At 47.0% G+C, this 21,790-nt stretch overlaps 1 protein-coding gene across 2 annotated transcripts in view; it reads left to right on the top strand.

Moving 5' to 3' along the window:
- LOC106747309 (Krueppel-like factor 6) overlaps positions 1–21,790 on the top strand; it is a 310,650-nt gene that overhangs the window by 219,172 nt on the left and 69,688 nt on the right. The window contains exon 1 of one of the 2 annotated variants that reach the window (XM_014624706.1): positions 4,863–4,884. The exons of the other annotated variant lie outside the window; for it this stretch is intronic. The gene's annotated coding sequence lies outside the window, so the exon portion shown is untranslated. Of the gene's footprint in view, positions 1–4,862; positions 4,885–21,790 lie in introns of those variants that run through there. 2 annotated transcript variants of the gene reach the window in all.

The raw sequence follows: 21,790 nt of genomic DNA, 5'->3' as shown, positions 1-21,790 counted from the left end.
TACGCGATGCATTTCGCAGAGCAACCCCTATCTGTCGGTGCCCCTGGGCCTAATATGCCGAGCAATAGGTCGAAGCTCTTAATTAAAGGTAAATAATCGCACACGCGCGACCGACGCGCGTGCACGAGACCACGGGGAACCCGTCGCCCTGCTTTGTCCTGATTCGGTACTAACCCCCAGGGCGAACGTCTCCATGAACGTATCTCGCGGAGGCGAACTGCGCTTATGGCCGGACACTCCTAAGAACAGAGCGCGACATTCGGAGGACGACGAATATGGACTCGTTCCCGCCGTTGCGATTGCTCGCGCTGTACAACGCAATTATGTGTAGTTGCGTATTGCCTCGCAATACTTCGCGTGTCGCATCTCGAAGAACTTAATAATTTTTTTCTCGGACGGATTGTAATTTTAAAGTTAAGTTTTGGTAGAATCTTGGGCTTTTAAGAGTCGATCGGATTTTCTAATATTATTAAATATTAATATCATGAATGTTAATATACCTGGTGGCAGGATTTAATGCTTGGACGTGTATTGACGTGTGCATCGAATTATTTCCTGGTACGCGTACGCGCTGAATCAACTTTCCACACCGAGCGTATATTTCCAATTAACGTAATTCCTCATTAATCAGACCCTGAATTTTCTTTTATTTCAAATTAAGCGATTATTTACGAAAGATATTGCCCCAGTCAGGAGTCGAATTTGAATCTCTTCATTTGCCAGGTAGGACGCCGTACAGTGATACATTGTAGTGCGGAAGAAAGAAACTTCATAACTTCGGAATTTACGAATATACTTTATGATCTCACTTTTTTTATGTTTCTTCTTGAACTTTTAAGGATAGTAACATTAAGACACCTAACGTGGAAATGAATTAATAATCAGAGCGAGAGCTTGAAGGAAAGTGGAGCACTTTTTATAGACATATTAAAGTAAACTTAAACGCATATATCTTTATAATTTATATCGATATTGCTTAGTCGAAAATGTAAGTTTGATCGTTAACAAAACTTTGTTAATAACTGAGATGATTCTCACTCGCACGAGTATCGGAGACAGACGGTGCGCACTTGCAGCTTTTTGTCACCGCGCTCGTTATTGCGAGCGCGGTGAGGTTACCGTAGAGAAAGAGAGAAAGAGAGAGAGAGAGAGAGAGAGCATCGTCGCCAAATGAGATTTCAAATCGAGGTTTGATTCGCGCGATTTCGTCCACGAGGGAGAGAGTGTTACGTAGTAGTCGCGCGAGAGCTTTTTGCAACGACGCAAACGCGTTCGCGCGCGCGGCCCGAAAAAAGGAGAAGAGCGGTTTGTGTTCCCGGCCGGATACCCCGTGTCGGAAAAGCGGGTTTTACCCCACCACCGTGCCCCGTCTCCGTGCGCTTCGCGCCATCGAGCTATTTTTCCAGGCGGATTTTCACCGGTCGTCAGCTGGTGTGTGCGCGCGCGCGACCGGTTATCGGTGGTCGCTGCCGCTCAAACTGCGCCGGGCGACCGGTTTCAATTTGCAGGTCGGATTATTTCGTGCCTCCCAAACGCGGCGGCGGCGACTGTCGAGTGCCGCGGCGAGCTGCTCTCGCCGGCAATTCGCAATTTCCTGCCAATTCTGCTATCTCTCGCGCCGCGTGCGCCCGCCGCGCGACCCGTGTGCCCGCGTGCGGCGACTGCCATATTTTGTCCGCCCTTCGTTTAGGAGCGGGCGTTAGTGCTGGGAGGAGGGGGGGGGGGTCCATTCGCATCGCTACCCGATGCAACCTAATCGCAATAACGAATTCGATGAATGCAGTTCACGGCGGTCGGCGGTCTTTTCAGTAGCCTACAATCGGCCCGCAACAAGCGAACGGATTGATCGGCCGACCGGCGAGTCGTAATGAAATATTCGCGGTTTGCGCGAGTAAATGATGAAATATATATGTAAACGACGAATCCGTAATCCTGAAAATGTGACTTCTGGAAGACTCGCGTTCGGAAACCGTTTCCGACGTGGAACGCCGTTGAGATATTTCCCGGACGAGTCGTACACGGGCGATCGATATCCAGTCGCGCTGTTCTGTGAGGTGGCGTGCAAATGAACCGGAGAGAATTCTCAGAGGACGATTATGGATCTCTCGTGATGCTCGCACTCTCGTGCACACGCGAGTATGCATATGAATGTCCCGGGAGCGGATGTATTCCCCTACCGGTGGTATTTCGTCTGGCGGTGTCTATCAGCGGAGAGATAAACCTTCCAAGTGCTCACGATGGACAAGACTAGTCTCGCGAAATGAATCTCGTTTCTTGACTGACGTACGATCGAACGAAAACCGCGGATAGCAGTCGCTCGCGCGTTCGGAAACTTGCCCGTAATGAATTGCATTTGACAGCGGTCGAATAATCGTACGCGCGGGGTACGCGAGAGTGATCCTGACGAAACACACATCTTCTACATTTAGCAGACTTTGTTACGGACAACAATGAGACTTGAATTTTTCCATTTCAAGTTTTATAAATTTAAATGTTGATTTTGGAATTCTCTTTTATCTTTGAGAACGTTATTGTTGTGCCACAATCGTGTTTGATGACTCGCGGAAAAATATCACACAACTGCCGACATTTCCGCGGAGAAAAGCTATAAATAAAAAGAATGCAAAGTCGTTCTATATTTAGGAGGCCGCGCTGTGCATGCGAAATATCGTCAAGATGTAATCGATTGCGTCCCACGTCGATACGTCGAGGGACGAATAGAACGAAAAATCGATACCAATTAAAACAGATGCATATCAGCCGGCTTCACACATTGATTACGGAAATGCCCGATGCGAAAATATTTGTCTCCCGAGAGCGACACGGCGCGTCATCCAGAAAATGCACGAGGATAAAAGTTCAGCACGGGCTTTTAACCCTCGCTTTATCGGAAAAGTTTGCCGGCCTTTATTTACCACGAGCAGCGCGCTTTGACCCCGTTTTCCCTCCGTTCTATAATATAGTTAGAAATGAAGTTACGCGCTTGACCCTAGCGGCACCACGACAGGGGAGAGGGCGGGGAAATCCATAATTTAAAAATATTCCGCTTATTCACGTAATTTAGAGGCATGGGAAATGCCATCGTTGTTGCCGTCAACATCCCTCCGGGAGGGAAACGGCGGAGATAATCGGCGCATAAACGCGCGTTACTTCGCGCGAAAGTCGCATTGGTTCTTTAAAGTTTTCTTTCGTTAATGAGACAAAAAACATCGTGCTTCTATCGACGCTAAGACTAAAACCGTCTCTTCGTCGGAACAAAAAATCCGTTACAAAAGCGTTTAAATAAAGCAGGAGGATATAAATGCAGATGTAGTAACAACAAAATTGCAAGAGTTAATGCGGATTCTTCTCACCTCCCCTTTGGATTGTAAACCTGCGCGCATGAGACCGGAAGGCAAATGCAACACCCCTATCAAACCTTGTGGAACACTATTGAATATGAGATTCCCTGCTCTCTCCCTCTCTCTCGTCCTCTCTCTTATTCTTTCATTCTCTTTCTCTCTCACCCCTCTTCCTCTTCCCGCTAACACGTCGTCACGGATCGCCGACTAAAATAATAATTGCTTCACGTGTGTTGTTACTTTCGGCTCGTCGGATGAGGGTCCGTACGTGGCTCGCACGATCGCCAATTAATTGACGGACGATGGAACGGCTCGATGTCGATGCTGCGCGATCGTCGTATCTTTTTACTCGGCCGCTATTAATTAGCACGCTTTGCGCCGAGGCGTTGCTAATGTCGCCTTCCTTCTTGGAGAGCGAGCGATAATTCATCCGTGCTAATCGCATCGGTGGTAGAGCTTGATTACGACCGGTCTGCGAACGACGGTTTATGGAATGAAGGATGTATTACAGGAACTGCGGGTAGCGGACTGAATAATGAAAACGCGTTTGAGTCGAATAAAGTGATAGGCAAGTAATATTAAGTAAAATCCGGTGTTGCCTCGCAACAACCGCTTTCTTATACTTTTTGCCCGAGTGTCGCGCATCAATCTTTTATATTAAACACTTTAAGGAGTATTGCTGAATATTTTAACACACATACAATATTTTACACACTGATAGAAAAATATATTTAGGTGCTTACAGGCCTTTAAAGCACTGATTTTGTTTGAATATCAATCAGAGTCGATTTTATCTAATAAACTATAAAATATGTTCGGCTCCCCGAAAATAATTATAATTTTCTGCCAGTGTAGAGAGAGTGGCCGTTAACAAACGACAACGACGCGCTCATGCAGTCTGATTAAATAATCTACGGAGATACGCGCGTGAATCTTATTTATCGTCGAAATAAATAACACGATACACCCTCTCTGAGAATACTCTCAAAGCCGGCCGGTCTCTCGCGCTTATTATCGCGAAATACCACAGTCGGTATTTCGATATTAAATAAATCTCGTTATTTCTCTACACCAGCAAATAAGTATCCGGCATTCGTTGTCGAGGGTATTGAAACAGCTCGACCGATCTATCTATACGTTCCCGTTATCTCGTCCCGTTATTACCGCCTCATATTTCCGGCGATCAAGAAGCGCGGAAGAATTCCCATTGTATCTGGATTCCCGTCCTTCTCAATTTCCGCTTGTGAAGCACGGACATAGCGCGCGAGACTTAATGGAATTCCCTCTTGTGCGTGTTACAGGTAAGAGCGGACGATTTGCACCGAGCTGAATATTTCCCCCGCGCTATTTCCCGCAACGTCTCGTTCGTCGGGTTGGAGCGACGGGCGTTTCAGGTAGGGTGCTTTCGCGTTTGCGGGTTTTCTCCCGTTCCACGTGTGTCCTGTGCATGTATGCACGTGTGCCCATACGCGGTGACGACGACGAAGGGAGAAGCGAGTCGCAACGAGAGACAACGACCAGAGCGAGAAACACATCGTAGCAGGTATCCCCAGCATCCACCTTTATTTCTAATTGCGTCTCGACTTAATGGAACATGTTTGGCCGGCTCGGCGAGCTCGCGCAATCTCGGACGCGATTCCGTCCCGAAATTAAACACGCGAACCGCCCTTTCCACGTCCTCGGAAAGCTAGACCCGCCGATGACGATCCGCGGCTAGCCACACCGCCACCACCGTCGCCGCCGCTATCTCCGTCGCGTGCGTATCACGAGCATGATCGTGAACACGCGCTCTCTCTCCGCGCTGGCGTTGGAGCCCTTTCTCAAAGGGACAGAAATTCATCCGACGCACCGCTTCGCAGCGGCTGTTCCCCGGAGCGGTTCCTCTTTACGTTAACGCGAAAATGCGCTCCTCGTTCGTGTACTTTGTGTCGATGTCGCGTTATAATGTCGCCGCGAAATCGCATTCCCGCCGGGCACTTTTTAGCCCAGACACACGTAGATACGCAAATCCCCCTTTTCCGAGGGATTATTGCGCGCGCGAGGCGGAACTTGAACGCGCGCAAGGATACTCCCGTATTCTCGGATTCGCGTTCGGGAATGAGAGAGGCGTGTAAAAAGTGACGCAGCGAAATGCGAAATTGGTCGTTACACCGCCGTCGCGTGCACGCCTTTCGCGCGTGTGTGTCGCTGATTTCAAACGCACGAGAGGAATTCACAGCTGGAAATCTGAAAAATTGATTCGTCAAAAATCGCAATCGGAAGAAAAAAGACATATCGTCCTTTCATTTTTTCCTTTCTTTTTTGTAAATTTTTATTTTCGATGCGCGCGTACGACAGAGTCGCAGCGGCATATTCCGTTCTTCGTGTCGCGCCATTCGAGAGCGAACGCTGACGTGTTTTATTGACCTCCGCGCGACGGGACGAGCGAAAAGTGGTACGTAAGACTTTAATTGCACGACGGTCTAATAACACAGCTACGTCCCGGCTTGTACCGGAATCACGGGAGAGCTGCGAGAGACGGTGGAAGCCGCTGCGTAATTAACAAACGCACCGTAATGATCTTTGATTTAGCGATCGGGGGTCACGCCGGTTCCGAGTGTAATCCGTAATTACCGCTTGTTTCGCGCGTGTTACAATCTATCTCGTAACGCACACTTCTTCCCGTTTCTGCGCCGCTCACACCGGCGGCTTTAGAACACCGTTTCTTCGCGAAATATATGGGGCATGTCTGTGTGGCATATAACGTACAAAAATGTGGAAATATCCTGTAATGGCGTACTATAAAAATAAAGGAAAAGAGAAGAGGGGAAAACTGTGTGAGAGAGAGAGAGAGAGAAACCAACGTCGTTCGCCCTTTTTGACGTCGGGACCTTTCCGTACCTTCGTGACGCGCGACGAGTTCATAAATCATTGCACCTACAGAATTTTTTCGCAAAAAGCAGCGCGCGCGCGGGAGCAACGACGCCACTGGGTGGCTAAAGTATCGATCGATCTTACGAGATCCCTCGACGGAGACCTCCGGTCCTGCACAAAAGCGCGCGCGCGCGGTGCGGTTAAAAGGAGAAGCACGACGGTGTAATTTCCACTCTCGGTACGCGAAGCCAAAGTTCGCGAGGGGTTTGTTGTTACTTTTTGGCGGTCCTGCAATTTGTTTCCCTGACTCCCGTTAACCCTGTCACCCCGGCAAAAGAGGCGAGCAAAAACTCTTATCTCGGCGTAATGGCGAGAAACTTCGTGCCTCGTTAAACCACCATGGACGCGCGGCTGCACACACCGCGCGGGCGCGCGAGAGAGAGAGAGAGAGGGCATGCGCGCGGATGAACGCACACGTTCGTGCGAGAGTTAGTTGCGTGGCCCTTTGATGCCGCCCACAGCATCGGAAAATAAACCGCCGGGTGCCCTGCGATGTGATGCTTCGTTCATGCCGATGCCCGATCGCCCTCCGCTTAGGGCGCTCCGCTCGGGTCATTTAAATTAAAAACGAGGAACTGACCTCGTTAGATCGCAACCTTCTCTGCCGGGCATTGAACGCCCTACATAGGCAGTTAATACTGAAACTTCCACTGTTTATAGTCTCGCGGTAATTATTGGAGAAAATGAAAAATATTCCTCGTTAAAAGACTTCACTTTTATATTATAATATTATGAACCTCGATGCACTCAGTGCAAATGTATGTGTATATGTGTACACATACTGGGAGAAATTATAGTTATTTTCAGCCTTAACTATATACTCTTTTAATAAAATTACAAAAAATCGTATTAACAATATACATGTAAGGGTATTATTACTGGCACTATAGTAACACTTACTAGAAAAATGCTTTTCCTGACGATAATTCTTTTACTATGATAATTACAGTTATAGAGATGAAACATCTCTTTCTCTGTGTGCAAGATACATTTTACCTTATTAATTTAATTTTATCAATTAAGAGTAACTTAGAGGGTCAAAGTGGCGGGCCAACGAAGCGAAAGCTGTGTGAAAAACGTTGTGTCAAATTTAACGTAAAAATATTAACAACAAGGACCGATTTCAACACGAGTACGAAATATTCTTTACTGCGTAATATCACCATGTGATTGTCCTCGGCTTATTAAATCCCTGGTTATTCCGCGCTAATTGCGAGAGTCACAATTCCCCGAAGCGCAACATTTTACCGTCATTCGGCCGGAAAGGAGAAACGAAACGCGGAATCGCTCCTCGATCTCCCGCGCGGGAACGCGCCACGGGGCTTTCGCGTAAAATCGCCGAAACGCCGCGGCGGCGCAATAATACCGAATGACCCGTGGAATCGATTTTCGATTTGTTTATCTCGCAGACACAGTGTTGTATGCACGTATGCGCGACACGGCGTTAGCCGGGCTGCGCTAAGGGAGATCCTTTCCGGGAGACTGCGCGCCGGGAAAAACACTCGTCGGGTTTACGCCGTGAAAAAGCACGGTGCAGCTCAGTCGGCGTGGGAGCTTTACGAAGCTAATCGATGCTAACGACGCTTTAATCGTACTGCCGCCGCCACTGCCACCGCCGCCGACTCGCGTTTTACTGCGCTCTCTCGAGCCGGCGCTCGAGAATTTTGGCACGAGCAATGAGATCCAGTTCGAATTACCGGATACATCGATCCGGCCTCGACGCTCCAAATAACCGGGCGAAAGTATAGTTTTTTCCCTTCTCTTCTCCCCCTCCTCCTCCTACCCCACCGTTCTCTCGTTCTCTCTTCGGTTGTTCCATCCGCTACGATTAATTAAAGCGCGCGGGGCTAAAATCCAGCAGGATCAGTCGGGCGAGAGAGGGAGGAAAGGGAAGAGGGACGTAGCCGTTTGTTTTTTTTTGTTTTTTTTTTTGCAGGAAAATATTCATCGCGCGATATTTCCAATAATTCGGCCGGCTCGCGACTTCGTTTGTATTTATCGTATAAATATGCATAAAACACTCGCGGACGTGACGGCGATGTATCATCGGTGGGCGAGTGAGTGCGCGCGCGCGCGTGGTGCGAAGGTATTACAAAAGTCGCTTGCTCGCTCGCTCGATCATCCATTCGCGCGCTAGAAGCGTTTGCTCGAGAGCTCGACGCGTTTTTATTGGACTTTAATTGACGTTAATGCCAGCGTGCATTATCGGATCGAGAGCGATATTCAGCGCCATATTTATGTGTCGCACGGGCGATCCGCTCTCGCCGCTTCGAAAAATTCAGCGCAACGGGGAATTTCCGAGCGAGCCTTTCCAAAGGCATCAAATGCACGCGCACAGACGGGGGTTTCTACCCTCTTCCCCGTGTGTTCTCGTTAAGCTCGCATAATTGTACGACAGCGGCGCGCGACTTTGTGCGCGTTACACGAACGATGCCGTGAACGTCGCGCGCCTAGCAGCGCTAATGACAGTAATAACGGATGTAACGAGTTTAAATAATTCTGCATCACCGAGTGGTATCGACCCGGCCCCGCACGTCCCTCTCCATTTTCCGCGGAGACGAAACCTTTCTGCGTTCACGCGTTACCGGCCGTGCGTTACTAATGATCCGACGTAGAAAGAAATATAGCACCGCTGTTTATTCGATTGAGTTTCACAGCAGCCGCCTCGTAGGATATTCCGTGATTTTTGCGAATATATAAAAACGCGGATTTACGTGAAACACAATAATTTTGCTTTTTCCGCCGATATGCACGGCGATATTTCATTTTCCGCGCGCGGTTCGATTCATCGCTTCGTTATAGAATGCCGGGTTGTATTCGAAGCCTTATTTTTAGCGCCTTATAAGTGCTGACAATTGTGAACGTCGTATATTTATAGACACGCCGGCAGGATTGAAATGAATTTTATCGGGAATTATTCTCGTCGTGCAATACGCCGGGCATACTTCCGTTTGCTTAATAACGTTTTCTGAATTATAAAACTGTTTGCTTTGGGTAATGCGTTGATTAGATCTCCTGGAACGGAAATAATCTGGAAATTTTCACTCCGCGAATCTACTGAATATCTCGTTTATGTACGCGCGGAATCTCTGATTCCGCGGACGATGAGGAGAAGAGAGAGAGAGAGAGAGAGAGAGCCTTTTCGCACGCGCGGTCGAGATTATTCGTCGTAGAGAACGAGGGGAGTACGTAACCCGGTTGAAAAACTCGTAAACATCGTCCAGCATCTCCGGGCGGCGAAACCGCACGGCTGCGCGGCTACGGGCCGTGGCATAAACCAACGTGGTCTCCGCGAAACCGGCGTTAGCCGACGTAATTTTTCTCACTTTGCAAGTTGCCCCGTAAATAATACCGGAGCGGCCTTCACGCCCGCACTCGAGCGGCCTCCGTCTACCTCCATCCACCGGTGTGCTCCTCTCCTCGCGAACCTCGGTGCAGCTTCTCTTCCTTCTCCCCCTTCCCCAGCGTAGTCTGGTGACATACTCGGTGGAACCGCATCGTAATCCCCGACACTCGTAAGTTCCAGACAACCGCGAACTCCCGTCCTACGTTACAATTTGCCGCGAGCCGCGGCGCGAGCCGCGTGAATCCCACCCGATATTTACGGTAATGCGATAGCCGGTCTATCAGTCGTGATATTACCGAGGTCGAGAGGTGGGTCAACCGCGAGTTGCGACCACTGCGCCGCCGAGATAAGTCGAGATATCGACAACGAGCTCGTGGTCGGAAGAATTTTCCAAGTTCGCGGCCGAGCGAGCGGCCCGATCTTTTAAGTGAAACGCGGAGGTGAGGAGTGGTGGGTGAGTGCAAACAGCTGTCAAACTTGTTGCCTTCAACTCATCGGGCGGGTTCATTGCGCTTCAGTAAAATATAACAATTCCGCGCCGCGGTCTCTCTCTCTCTCTCTCTCTTTCTCTGCTGTGAAATTTGTTCTTCGGGTAAATACGTGTTATTTTTTGTCGTTGTTATTACAATCTGTAGCGGATGAAACTCTTGTTAAAGTTGAAAAATCGAAATATCATATTTTGTTGATCTCCTATCTTTATTCGTCGTGCAAAACACCCCAAAGGGACCTATTAATACAGAATACAAAACAACGGTGAGATAAATAAAATAAATCGACGAGACTCGTGCGCAATCGAGATAAATCATCTCTCGTTCGCACGCGCGCGATCATCCCTCCGAAAAATGTCCGTTGCTCATTTCGCGTTATTGCCGGTGCATGAGCGAGCGTTAGGAATCGTCGTTACGTTATTCGCGGCAACTCCTCGCTCGCACGTTCACACACACCCATACACACGCGAAGCGGCACTTTTCCCTCGCTCGCTCATTCGGCGCACCGCTTTCTCTGTCTTCGCCGAGTTATTTTCCGCGTCTTTCCCTTCCCTCCGGCCGTTCGGAGTCTCACCCTCCGCGACGGCGTCCGCGAGGGCGTCCTCCGAGGGAGGGAACGCGCGAGTACGACGCACAGACGCCCCCCCGAACGTAATTTCAATCAGCTGTTCGCGCACACGTGCCCGATCGCGCATATTTCCAACACGGTGGGCCAAGCACCAGCCGGCGGTGGTGCACGTCGTGCCGCGCCGTCGTATGCACTCGCGCTCGGCCGCGATGCATTTTTCATGGCGGCGACGTGAAGGGGAGGGTCGGGGGAACGATGGAGCCCTGCGGCCTGTGGATTATCCACCGCTGACGGATGGACGCCGACGTCCAGCCGGCTTGATTGGTGTCGGCCGTGTCCGCGCGTCGAGATTCCGCGGACGAGCAAATATTTTATAAGCGCGCGCGCGCGGGGTAATTGACACGGCCCGGATTCCCATTTTCGCGGATCCGCGGCCGGAATTTCACCTCGGCTTATCGTCACTTGCGCGGATTTCGCCGTGTGCGGTGAATTCCCTCTCGCTCTTTTTTTTTCTCTTTTTTCATTTCCATCCTCCTCACTGCGCACTCTCATCTTGGATGCGGGCTACATTGAGCGTCCCTCGGTGACACCGCAATATACCGTCCCTCGCGGGGCCCCCCTCTGCGAAAAGTTCATCGCGTTCGCTGTGTTCCGGAATAACGTCCCCGTTCCCTTTTTCTCTCTCTTCTTGCCCGCCGCTTTGTCTTTTAATCGTCGTTATATCCTCGTTACTTTTCTTCCCCCGGACACTTCTTGCCGCATTAAAAATTGCATCTCTCCCGATCTTTTTCCGCTTTCCTTCCTTCGCGGCACTCGCCCGTTGCGTGTCCCGTGAAAGCATAATTGCGGATAATATTTTTATTCAAACGTGGGGCGCGCTTTTAATGCTCCCACAATGGCGCCCGTAATCGGCCGTTGCTCGCTAACGACGTTCTAATTAAAATAACACCGCAGCCTTATTCGCCGGGCAATACGTCTTTCGCATAACCATCTTTGGCCGGCAAACAGGAGCCTTAATGCTTGCCTAGACACCCGCTCACGAGCTATGCAGTGCGCCATTTCCGCAGAAATGCCGCCATTACGTACATCTGGCTACATTCGAGCGGTGGCTGCATCCAGTGCCACGTCTGGAAATTGACATCGGGTTAAACATAGCCGTGATATGCTGCGGAGTCTCTCTCTCTCTCTCTCTCTCTCTCTCCCGGTCGGAGAAACTACACCATCTGCATTATAGATCGCGGAACGGTGGCGTTGTCTAGCGCTCGCGACGCGGACCGTTTTCCACGCGCACTTTCAATCGGGATGTAGTAATTACGCGAGAGAAAAAGAGAGGAGAAAACCGAATTGATGAATATTTCGGGAAAATCACAAATAGAACGAATCATAAGACGGATTTGGTACGAAGAGAGAGTGAATGACGATTCTAAATTATATCTCGTGAAGCAGACAGTCTGTGGATCGAATTTCACATCGAATATCGAGCGCCTTCATCGACGAAACTCAATTTGCTTATTGACATCGGTAATATCATTAATTTTTGCTCGATTAAAACTGGCTCTCTCTCTCTCTCTCTCTCTCTCTCTCTCGGAAATGCCATGGTCTGATGAATTCAAAAGACACGATTGGTTAGGGAAGGATTCTGCTTCGTCGATCAACGCACGAAGTTTCGAGCGACTTCGCGCCAATCTGATAATTTAGGCGGACACGCGCGCATTATCCCCGAAGAAGCTTTTCTTGAAGCTGATACCGTACAAACTCGCGCGATATATCGAACGTCTCTATCCTTCTCTCTCTCTTTCTCTCCATCCTCTTCTATCTGGTGGCGGACGGTCGAAATGACCGAAAGTACGTCTTCCGGTCTTGTTCCCTCCGGCTTTTGTTCCTCGATGACTCCTCGATGACTTTTCTTCAGAACGGGAAGTAGAAAACGAAGTATCAAGTGCCACGCGACGCTCCTCCCGTCTTGCGTTCCCCGATCTCGCTCCCCAGTTGGTATCTCGGTGATCCAGGAGGTCGCGCCAATGGCATCGTTGGAAGGATTCGGTGGTCCTTCCGCCCTCTTCCTGCCGCCACCCGCGCGGAGGTTGCGAGAGCAAGTTTCCAGGTCAAGAGACCCGGAATCGCGCTATCGCCTTAGAAACAGAGGGGCTAAGGATTACAGGTTCAAACGGATCCCAACCGAATCCGTATTTTCCGCTTTGGCTTAAACTTCGAAGACCGGAGCGCTTCTTCGACGCGAAATCTAATTCCGGGATGTGTTTGAGTTATTAGTTGTAAATCGCGCGTGAAATCACTGCGGCGTGTTGGATCTCCGGCCTCGGGGAGTGACGTGAGTCATCGTAATTAAAATCCACGGCGAGTTCGAGTGGCGTTTATATGTGAGACGTGGAGACAATGAGCGACCCGTGCGAGTGTATCTCGCCGAGAATTTCGCGCTCGCAATCTACCTGTAAATTCAACGTCGGAATGTTAGTTCACTATGTACGCACACAAACACGAGCATGCGCGCGCACACACACGCGCATACACATACACAAAGAATATATTAAAATAACGAAACGTGTGTAACTTCTTCTTTTTTGTTAGAGGGATCTTCTACAGGGGTTGACCAGGTTTTATATCCGAGAAGTTGTGCGCGCTGCTTATTACGTTTTTCAGGTCAAAAGCTAAGAAACGATCGTAGAAAGTTCCAGGGGATTTCAAATTAGATTGAACAGATCCGCACGAGCTTGCGTAATCTCTGGTTTAGGATACATCTAACGATAACTTACTGTGACGAGGAGGGATCTCGTCGTGTTTCGGTAAAACCCGTAATAACGTTGATTAACGAAAGCCCAATTACTGTATTCCCCGACGTCGAGATTAATAACACGACGGAGATTAAATAATTCGACATAGTCTCGTAAATAAATTAGGCGTAATTACTTCAATTATCTATAGCACATTCGTCATAAGCGACAATTATTTCTTCCTCCAGTGAAAGGTGGTGTAATTTTGGGACAGATAATTACACACGGAACATTGTTCGCACATTGTCGTTGTACGTTCACTCTGTGCAATTTAATTTAAATAGTTAAAGGAACATTGTGCCACAGTAGGTTGAAATTATTGCTGCGTTTTCGAACGTCGAATAGATCATTTTAATGAATATCTGTGTTTCTTAATTGTAACTACCCGAATCAAAATTTTCATTCCAAATTAATTCTGTAATTTCTGTCAAACTTGAAAGATCAATGGAAAATCGCGAAATATAACAATATACAGGGTTTGCTGTCTTTTGCTGCTGTAAATGGTTGCTACGAACCGTCGTTCTATAGAGACTTAGAAGCGTTTGTTCAAAAATTATTTAATGTGTTTGATTATCTTAATTAGTTTATTTGCACATTCATTTTTTTGTAAATTCCAGTTTTTCTTAATTCTTAATTTCAATAAACAATGTATTATTGGTGTACCTGCAGGTAGAGTATTACGATAAACGAATATTAAGCATCAGAGATTAATTGGTCAATGGATAAATGAAACGACAAACTTACTTCTTTCACAATCTCTTTATTATAATTTTCTATTAACACTAGAAATTTCGATAAGATTTCAAAGAGATGAAAAATAAGCAGTTGCAAGCAGTTGTGAATTGTAGCAAATGCTGTTGCTGCATCCTATGTCCTGCATTCCGTCTTGGAGTCTCCTGGTCGTAATCAGGTGCTCAATTGTACCACGTGAAAATACGATTCAGTCAAACGAAAGTGCAACGTTAATTAATGACAGCACATTAACTAATGACTGTCGAATGCTATGGGTGACGATTTCGATTTACCGATTTACATCGTGTGTCCTGAAAATCATTCAATAATTTTATTACCGTATATAGTTGCGAAATGGATGATTGTGATTTCTCGACCGCTGAATGTGTTTGTCATCGATTAGCGAATGACGATTGGTTTTGGTGATTGGTGGGGAGTGCCGGTTGTTTTGGTATTCTTACGCGTTGCGTATTTATACTTACCCGTGAGTCATTACGTCTCGAACCAACGAACAACGTATGTATCGCAACGCGGAATATGTATATCTGTACGTTGTTTATATTTCTCGTCAGGTGATTGAGATATTACATCGGTTTTTAAGATATTTAATCGAGCTCTCGTCGGTATTATTTAACGATTTCATTTAATTTAATTAACACGCGTGTCGCCGATCGAATCATATCTTCGCGAATGTCAGTGCTAGTGAGTGTCGGGAACCATGGAACAGCTAGGAACAGGTTACGGAAACCGGGGAGGAGGATGCAGGACACGGGACAGCAATACATCATATATCCCCAGGTATGTGAGATTATTTATCGCACAGGATATTTCCAGTTTTAACGGACGTTTGACAAACTCATCGAAAATAAAGAGATTTTCTGAGTCGAAATTTAGTATCTATTCTTTCTCTTTCTAAGGTCGGTATTTATCGTTCTTTAATATTGTTCTATCTAATAGCCTGATAATTGATTAACTCGTATTAATTATTTAATATTTGTTTATCTCACACTCTATTTACAGTTGAACAAGTTACACAATTAATATATCGATTACTGAAAAATTAAGAATAATGATTAAACGCAGGTAGGATATTGAGATAATCGAATATTAAATAATTCTCCAATATATGTTTCTTCAAATCTTAATATGGAGGAAAAACGGCAGAAAATAAACATAGATAACATCAAGATAAGGCAGCAGCCTGTATAATGTTATATTTCGAGATTTTCCTTTCAAGTTCGACGGTTTTTGCGGGGTCAATGTGGAACTAAAATTTCGACTCGAGTGTATTCGTAGGAAGCTGCGATTGTCTGTACCGGAATCGTCAAATAAGTCGTCGGATTGATTATCGCGTCTGTCCCAAAATCAGACGAGATGAATGTGAATAGAGCGGTACGGATCTGAAGTTCCGATTTCATTAGGGCGCGAGCTCCCGCGTACATAGTTCCGTTGGCGAGCGCTTCTCCTCAATGGTGTCGGTAAGTTTGTCGACGTGTCGGTGCTATCCGGATGTGATGTCATCCACCGCTCCAACGCCGGGTCTTACGGGTTGTTCCTTACGCGGGGAGTAGGTGCAGAACCATCTCCTTGTCTCTCCGAGCGAGCCTCGAAATCCCATCACGAAGTTGCCAGTTCGCCCGCTTTGGTTAATAATGCTTGACTGTACTGTTACGAGTTTCTTGGAGCTTAAACAACTGTCAGGGCTTTGCTCTTCATTTTTCCTATTATTGGACTAAATGCTGATCGATCTCTTGTTTACGCTTGAAAACAACATTGTCCCTTCCGAAATCGAGTAGTTTCCCGCAAATTATCTCAAAACGTAAACAACGATAATAATAATAATAATAAATGCATATATGGTGAAATTAGTGTTGAGACATAAGAAGGGCTTAAGTTGTACTTTGTAAAAAAGATCTATTTAAATACTGAACAAGTCTTTTCGCACACGAAGAAAATACTGTAGTAAAAATTACCACAAAATTCTGTAATATTGAACCACACCGGAATTATAACTGAAATTATACGTGTTATAATTTTTGATGATATATTTCTTTGTACACATCACTAAAAATTGCAACAGACATAATAATTTCAGTCATAATACCGGTATGATTCAGCATTATAAAATTTTATGCTAATTTTTGCTACGATATTTCCTCCATGTGGATTAAAGGATTTTATCTCTGTGATGTGCGCGAAGCAGTTAAACATGTCTCAGAATCGCCATACGTATGCCGTCGGTGCAATCGTAAACCCGCCGTAATCACTTTTCCCTCCGAACAGCAGATGCAATTAAGACGGTGCGATTCTTTTTCGCATTTATCGGCGCATCAGCCAGCGGTTTCGGTGCGGCATCCTTACAGCCATTCGCGAGTCAAGATTTATAACGCATAATTCCGGGTCTCGCATCTTTTCCCGGCGTTATCTCGGCACGTACGGATGCGGGATTAAAAAGCCAACGCGGCGATGAAAGGGATCTTTCCATCGAGAGTTCCACGAGACGGACCCTCCGGGCGCGCTCACTCCTCCCACTAAGCTCCCTCGCTCACCCCCGTCGCGCACCCTTTCTTTCAATTCTTCAACGTCACCGCCGGCCGATAAACATTCGAGCTCGGTTCTCCAATCGCATCGGGCGTAAGAAATGGAAAGTCATAAGTCTACGGACGATCGATCGTCGCGTTTCCGCCACGGCGCGGCCGTTAAGTCGCTGTCACGACTCCGGGCTCGTTTCAGGGAACGATCGCGCTTAACCCGCCGGACAAATCGGCGACATTTTTCAAGATTTTCCCGCCCTCCTTACCAACCAACCCTGCCAACTAACCGAAGGATGCGCATTCGCGCGCGGGAAAGGATTTTGCTCTGCCCGGCGTTCATACGTGGCTCTCATTAACGGCCTAGGCCCGCCTATAGTTCGTCGGTTATGGGATATGACCGTTATAGTGGCAGCTACATCACCTTGTGGTAGGTGATGCAGCTCCGCTGCCGTTCGACCGTATTATGTCGTTACGATGCATCGTTCTGCCGGGTCGTGTACACGGTGATCTAACTTTCCGCGCGGGAGGATCATAGGCAACGAAATCATTATCGACGGAATGACAGCCCCTCGCTCGCCGTGATGTCGGCGGAGGGACGTATTTTTATTCACCAGTAAACGGACGCTCAGCCCGTTTTGTCATTCTGATCTGAATCGCGAATCCCAAGGAATCTTATTCGGCGAAATTTCACACGCATCGATCGCGCGGTGGAGTTAACACCGCGCGGTGACCAGTATAAGAGAAGATTGAGAACGAGCGGAAAATAGGTTGTAAAAACAGCTTTTTCCGAAACTGCACACGCGATAAATTATCGTTTTTCTAAATGCACCGATACCGTTATANCCCCCCGTGCGCGAGTAGCTGTCCTTTTTTTTTTCATGCCTTTTGTTTTATGTCTTCGTACGTTTGAAACCGCGTATCGGGAGGATACTACTGCGAAATCGATCGCTGCGTGCATGCTTACATTGTTATAAATTGCATCCCGTTCCATTCATTTTTGTCCGATAGGAAACGCGTATATCTTTTCGCAAAATTTCTCTGTCCGGCCGAGGCGATCCTTCATAGCAACGACATCCAAGATAGATAGATCTCTGGACAGATACAAATGTTCCTTACGTTGTCTTTATATATATATATATATATATATATAAATCCGGGCATTTAATATCGTGGCATACGCGTCGCAACATTGCGACAACGTCTTCTTCGTAATTTACCGGACAGCGTCTTGAACTTTCTCTATTTCTCTATTATCGAAAATTTCGAATTCTTTCTTTGTTACTTTCGCCATCTTTTTACCATTCACTACTTGAAAAACTTTAAATACGATAGACATTATGATATAGTAATAGCCGTAGTAGAGTGAATGCACCGCGCGCGGCTATTATTCGGGAATTAAAACGCCGAGAACCGTTCATTTCGGAGTGCCACCCATTGTGAGCCGGGAAGAACCGCAGACTTTTACTTTCCAGCCCTTACGAGACTGCTTGTTCTCATCAGCAAACGTGAATGGCTCGTCCCTTTTTCCCCCGTCGCCACTGCCGCGCCGTCGCTCGCCCCCGCCATTGTGCGAATGTAGAATCGATGGAATCGCGTGTGTACCCAGCATTATCTACCTGCCGATCGCAGGAGATCTGGCGCCGAGCAGACCAACCGGCCATCCTTATTCTCGTAATTTAGGTGATCGATCGCTCGTTGAAATCCGCGAGTCTTATCGCCACAATGTATTTCTATGGAAAAAAATATTACTGTCACGATTGCTTCGAAGAGAGAGAGAGAGAGAGAGATCGTCCGAAATTGAATATTAACAGCTCGACGATCGCCAGAGACCTTCGGTTCTTCGATCGTAGCGGCAAGCGGAATCATCGTGCGTTATTCTGCCACAAATTATCGTGCTCCGCTCAATGGCCGCGATTACCGGACTTTCCAAGTAACCGTTACGTTTGCGTCAGTGTTTCGTAACTTCGATCTTCGCTCGCGAGGCACGTGTGCGGATTATTCGCCGTCGCCGTTAGATTTTACTACGCGTCGGTGAAATACTCCGTTATGAGCTTCTCCTTCTTTTTTTTCTTTCCTCAGGAGAACGGAATTAATTGGACGGTGATTAACTGGATATCTAACGAGCGCGCGCGGCTTTCCATCCGCGCTTATCCATCCCGGCGAAATCCGCGTCTTTCGGAGCGGCAAAAACGGCACTTCCTCCGCCGAGAATAATCACCCTCGCCCTCTTCCCATCCCCCCGCCGAATTACATATTTTTCTTTGAAGAAGTTAAACGATAGCGAGCTCGTTACGGCACGCCAGTTTTCGGCTTTCGCTTACACATCGACGAAGCGAATGTGTATTCGCGATGTAAAGGCGGACGGGTCTTTTTCCTCAGTCAGTTTCGACCGATTGTTAGCACGAACAAACATTTGGAAAGTTCTCGTTCGCGTTCCACATAGTCATTCACTTCCGTGCGTTTGAACGGCACGAGCAGACGCGAGTAGACGCCCAACGTGTCGAAAATTTCTGCATCCGTCTACAAGATAAATAAAACTTTCGACGAAGTTTCGAAGAAGGCTCGTTGTGTACAGGCACAAGAGAGATCCCGGAGTGAAACATTTTTACGCGCCTTTTAGGAAATCAGAGACGCCAGGGAATTTCATGCACAGTGAGAAACATTTTGCCCTTCTGTTAAAATCGGTTCTTGTTAAAAGTCTTATATCGAGTTCTCAACATAGTCCTGTGTTAATGTAACATAATGTGATTGTGTTATTTAAAGATTTTGTGGTGAATTTATATTCAACGTTCTTTTGCGTCGAAGTAACACAATTTATATGTAAGTATACGTTTAATATAAAGATTTATGTAGTTTTAGAGTTATTTGCTATCAGTGAAAAAAAAAAATAATCACCATTTATTAAATTAACATGTTTTATGTATCACATAGAGAAGACAAAAGCAACATGTTACTTGTCTCAACACCTGAGTTACTGCAATGTGAGACGCAGGATATTAGTATCAAGAAAATATAAAAATCACATTTTCTTTTAATTACATTTAACAATTTAAGTGTTATTTTTAAGAAATAAAATTTACTTACAAATTTGCTTACAAATAATGTCAAAATGTTACATTTTTTATATTAATTTTTGACATACTTTTGTGTTACTTCTTAACGTATTCACTTTGCGTTACATCAACACGTAAATTTGGATAGATCGTTTGAGGCACGTGAAATGTGTTAAATTTAACACAAAATTTTTTACCGTACAGAACGAACGACCGAGTCTGAATTTCTGTTAATTGAGGATACTGCGATAGTTAATGGTAATAAAGTATCAGCCGAACGTCGAATGTAATATCGACGGAATACTAATCGGGCAGGATCGCGGGACAAATTTCGGGCGTAATTTTACGCGCGTTAGAGCTTCACGTGTAAAACTGTCCCGAATCTTGCAAACACGGATGGGAGAGCGGATAACGAATAGCTTATAAAATCGCTCGTATTGGCGAAATTAGCGAGCTTCAATGAAAAACGCTTTATTATAATTCCGTCATCGAATTCGTCCGCAAATTTCGGCGCTTCCCGACAAATCGTTTTCATCGCGCGCTCCCACACGGCGTTGATAGTTTTAACGTATTTCACGCACGCCCGACTTTTTCGCCGGCTAATAAAATCGAATTGAATTCACGCCTCGATATCAACCGTCGCGTATTTACTCGCACGTGGATATTTATGTGCCTTTCTCGGTCGGCGGAATATTCCATTAGCCGCACCACCGTGCACATATTTCGGAGCAATTTCGCGATACACCTATGCGCACCCCTATCTATCGGTCGCAGTGGCTCTCCTCTCCTCCCCCTCTCTCGCTTTCTCTCGTTTATCGTGAACGCTGTTCGCGAATTTCACCGAGCACGACGTCGTTGATGCAGCGCGCGTCAGACCGCTTCGGGAGCGCCGGCGAGCTTGCTTATTCGCTCGCGGGGGTGGATCATCAGTTTCTCCAGTGCGCGCCGTCGGAATATCCATTAGTTACAGCACCACTGTTGACGAAGCATGTTATTTCCCTTGTGTACGACGTCTGGCCCCTCCTACCACCTCTGACCCCTCGGTGTATACACTGCCACCTTCTCCTCGTTCTCTCGCCTCCGCACTTGCGCGATCTTCGTTGACCTGTCAGACGGTGGGTATCCTTACGAGCGACGTTGTTCACGTTTGTTTGTGGTCACAGGTATACCTGGACGGAGTGTGAAGTGCCACTTCCGGCTGGCGGGATAGTGAAGTCCGAGGGACAGAGAGAAAGTTCCGTCCGGATTATGTTTGAGACTGACAAAATGGCACCCTGGACACCGTGAGATTGTTGCAGTCGCGAAGTGTTGATTATGTTTAAATACGACGAGTCTTTTAGCGCGAAGGGAAAGTTTTATTTTGGTCGTCGACTTTTTCTTATCGCGCGACAACGTTTTTATTTCTTCAATGTCTATATATCATGTGACTGTATTGAACAAACGGAGGAAATTTGTAGTCCCGGATTTCATCTTTCTGCTCATCGTTAACAGCAAAGTTCTGAGATCCCACCGTGTAAACATCTCTATCGAGAATTGTTTGTCGATTTTGCGATCACGAAAAATTGTATCTCTCCCGATAATTCTTCAAGTTCGTTAACCAAGAAGCGTTAACACAATGCGGAATTCCATTACGGATATGTTCATGTTTTGCGAGCGGGACGCAGAAAGCCGCGCGCCTCGATCGAACTTGCTTCCGATTAGATTCCGTAACGAAACACCGCGAACGAGGCACTTTATGTTGACTTTCCCGACGAACTAATCTCGAAGCGTCGTAGCCCAGCGAAATCTCATTTTCGCGTGAAACCTTCGGAATTCTGGTATACCGAGAGTGACTCTCGCGCAAGGGATCGCGGTTCTCTTCCCTCACCGCGTTTCTCTCATCAACCCTCTCGCAGCTAATTCGCAATACTCCCTCGAACTTTCTTCCGCCGACGAATTTTTACATTTCGGCGATGAGGTCGACGGCGAAAAGGGAATTTCTGTATTCGCGCGCGACATCATTGTTTCCTTCACAGAGGAAGCGTGC

Source organism: Dinoponera quadriceps, unplaced genomic scaffold, assembly GCF_001313825.1.
Source record: "Dinoponera quadriceps isolate SergipeBrazil2010 unplaced genomic scaffold, ASM131382v1 scaffold2305, whole genome shotgun sequence".
NCBI lineage: Eukaryota > Metazoa > Arthropoda > Insecta > Hymenoptera > Formicidae > Dinoponera > Dinoponera quadriceps.
This window is presented reverse-complemented; position numbering and strand designations above follow the sequence as displayed.